Genomic DNA, 3,722 nt, shown 5'->3' with positions numbered 1-3,722 from the left:
TGCGGTGGCCGGGAGTGGCCACTGCACTCCAGTCTGGGCGACAAAGTGAGACTCCAACTCAAAAAAATAAATACACATAAATAAAATTAAATAAATAAATAAATAAATTAGCCAGGCGTGGTGGCATGTGCCTGTAGTTCCAGCTACTTGGAAGGCTGAGGCAGAAGGATCACCTGAGTCTAGCAGGTCAAGGTTACAGTGCCCATGAGCGTGCCACTGCACTTCAGTCTGGGTAACAGAGTGAGACTCCAACTCAAAAAAAAAGGCTGGGCTCGGTGGCTCAGCCTATAATCCCAGCACTTTGGGAGACTGAGGCAAGTGGATTGCCTGAGTCCATGGGTTCGAGACCAGTCCAGGCAACTTGGCAAGACCTTGTCTCTACAATAAATAAAAAATTAGCCAGGCCTGGTAGCGCTTGCCTGTAGTTCCAGCTACTTGGAAGGCTGAGGCAGAAGGATCACCAGAGCCCAGCAGGTTGATGCTGGGGTGGCCGTGAGTGTGCCACTACACTCCAGCCTGGGCAATGGAGTGAGACTCCAAATCAAAAAGAAAAAAAAAGAGGTAGGGACTTGAGGAGTTTAATAGGTCATTAGGGTGGAGCCCTCATGATTGGGCTTAGAGCTGTTATAAAAGAAACCTGAGGGGGCTTGTTCACCTTTCCCATCATCTGAGGACGCAGAGAGTGAGTCCTTACTAGACACTGAATCTGCTGGTTCCCTGATCTTCAATTTCCCAGTCTCTAGAACTGTGAGCAATACATTTCTGTTGTTTATAAGCCAGCCAATCTGTGGTATTTTGTTAAAGCAACTCAAACAAAGAAAAGCCTACACAGCAAAATATTTACTTCAGTTATAGCTTTCATCTTTAGAATTTCCATTTTTATTATTGTTTTTATTTCTCTTTTGAGATTCCTCATCTCTTCATTGATTGTATATTTTCCTTCAATTATTCAAACATATTTTCTTTTTAATTCTTTGAACATATTTATAACAGCTACTCTGAAGTCTTTGTTAAATACAGATCTGGGCCCACGTGGCATCAGTTTCTTTTCTTTCTTTCTTTCTTTTTTTTTTTGAGTTGGAATCTCACTCTGTTGCCCAGAATGGAACACAGTGGCATGCTCCCAGGCACCGCAGCCTCAACCTACTGGACTCTGGCGATCCTTCCGCCTCAGCCTTCCAATTAGCCGGAACTATAGGTACAGGCTACCATGCCCCACTAATTTTTTACTTTTTGTAGAGACGATGTCACGTCAAGTTACTCAGGTAGGTCTCGAACCCCCGGGCTCAGGTATCCACTCACCTTGGCCTCCCAAAGTGCTGGGATTACAGGCTGAGCCACCAAGCCTGGCCTGCATCAATTTCTATTGGTTGCCCTTTTTTCTGAGTATAGATTATATATTCCTTTTTCTTTGCATGTCTAGTAAGATTTGGTTGAAAATTGGATATTGTAGATAAAATGTTGTAGTAACTTTGGATTTTGTCATGTTATTCTAAATGTGCTTGGATTTTTACTGTAGTAAGCAGTTAATTTGCCTAGATTCAAACTGCAAACTTCATACCACTCTCAGTATGCAGTTGTTTATCTGTTCTCATGACTACATGCTATTGCTTTCAGCCTGACCAGAGGCCTTCCCTCCACCTGGCAAGCTGGGTGCTTAGCCAAGAATTTGGGTAGAGATGGGGCTCAGCATCTTTTGTCACTTCCCTGCTTCTAGGGATCCCCCTAATCTCCAGCTGCTCTGCCTACTGTGGCCTCTGTCCTTCTAGGATTTTTGCAACACAAGAGGCTTGTTTCTGGGGAAAGAACTCAAGGAAAAGACCCATCAAACTCACAGCTCTTGTTCTGCATAGTTCTCTTTTTCAAAAGGAGACTTACCTTTTACTGGGTCCTGAGGGTTTTCCTCCACTTATGCATAGTTGAACTGTCGGAGGAGCGAAGGTGCTTATGTGCAGAATCATGTTTTGTTCCTTCCAAGGAGTTCCCCCTTTGTACCTCCAGCTGCTACTTTCCCTTCCCTGAACTCTGATCTAATTAATATCTTCTAAAAGAGCTGCTCCAATAATTTTGTAGACATAATATCATTTTTCTTCTTAATCCCCTGCTGAAGCAAATAAGTTCACTGCTTCCTACTAGGGTTTGCTACACATTTACTATGTTGTAAGACTAGGACTGCAGGTCCTGGTTTCAAGATCAGAGCCCCGTATTCCGGCAATGATTCTATTTAGTGAAGCAAAGAACCCATGTTTGCTCATCTGCATGTCAGATGTGCTAATACACTCTCTGTCTCTCTTTTTTTTTTAAGTCAGGGTCTCACTCTGTCACCCAAGATGGAGTGCAGTGGCATGATCACAATGATCATAGCTCACAGCAGCCGTGACCTCCTGGGCTCAGGTGATCTTTCCATCCCGAGTAATTGAGACTCCGGGCACATGCCACCACACCAGGCTATCTTTTTATTTTTTGTAGAGGTGAGGTTTCACCTTGTTGCCCAGGCTGGTCTCAAACTCCTAGGCTCAAGCTATCCACTACCTACCTTAGCCTCCCAAAGTGCTGGGATTACAGGCATGAGCCACTGGGCCCCGCCAGGATGCACTGATGCAGTCTTACCATTGGGCTAGAGAAGCAAAGGGCTCCACTTTGGGCTTGACTGTCCCTGCAACTTTTCTCCTTGGATTCGTCCAACAATCCTGAGCTCATTAAATTGCAATCTTTTCATGAAAAATGATTTATGAAATAAAAGGTGACTTTATTGTATACCTTTGTAAGATTTTTTTAAATTAATTTATTTTTTGATTATAAAGATGTGGGGTACAATTCAGGGTTAGGTATACAAACGTTGATTATGCAGGTACCCTTGTTGATGAGGTATGCCCCTCCCTCCCCAAGCAGTTTCCCTCACCTGCCAATCCCACCCCCCTCCCCCGACAGGTTCCCACTGCTGCCAATCCCTTTCTTATAGTATTATAATTGTTCAAGGTCCACTTATGAGTGAGAACATATGGTACTCTGTTCTTTGTTTCTGTGATAGATCACTGAGTATGATCGACTCCAAATCGATCTAAGTTGCTGTGAAGTTCATATGTTTGTCTTTTTTATGGCTGCATAATATTCCATTGTGGTGTATATGTACCACATTTTTTTATCCAGTTCAGCTTCGATGGGCAACATGGTTGGTTCCATGTTTTTCCTATTGTGAATAGAGCTGCAACAAACATACGTGTGCAGGTATCTTTTTTGTAGAACGATTTGAGTTCCTCTGGGTATATTCCCAATAGGGGAATTGCTGGGTTATATGGAAGGTCAATTTCTAGTTCTTTCAGGAATCGCCACACTATCTTCCAGAGAGGTTGCACTAGTTTGCATTCCCACCAGCAGTGTACAAGCATTCCTTTTTCTTCACATCCTCATCAGCATCTGTTGTTGTTTGTTTTATTAATTATCATTAATAAAACCCCATTCTTACAGGGGTTAGGTGGTATCTCAGTGTGGTTTTGATTTGTATTTCTCTGTTGATGAGTGAGGCTGAGTACTTTTTCATGTGTCTGTTGGCTGCCTGTATATCTTTTTTTGAGAAGTGTCAATTCATGTCTTTTGCCTACTTTTTGATGGGGTTGTTTGTTTTTTTCCTTTTGGCATGTTTGAGTTCCTTGTAGATCCTAGATGTGAGCCCTTTGTCAGATATACAGTTGGCAAATATTTTTTCCCATTCTGTGTGCTGT

Source organism: Carlito syrichta, unplaced genomic scaffold (assembly GCF_000164805.1).
Source record: "Carlito syrichta isolate Samal-C Ts95f unplaced genomic scaffold, Tarsius_syrichta-2.0.1 Scaffold303678, whole genome shotgun sequence".
Taxonomy (NCBI): domain Eukaryota; kingdom Metazoa; phylum Chordata; class Mammalia; order Primates; family Tarsiidae; genus Carlito; species Carlito syrichta.
The sequence above is the reverse complement of the archived record's forward strand: the minus strand, read 5'-3'. Positions refer to the sequence as shown.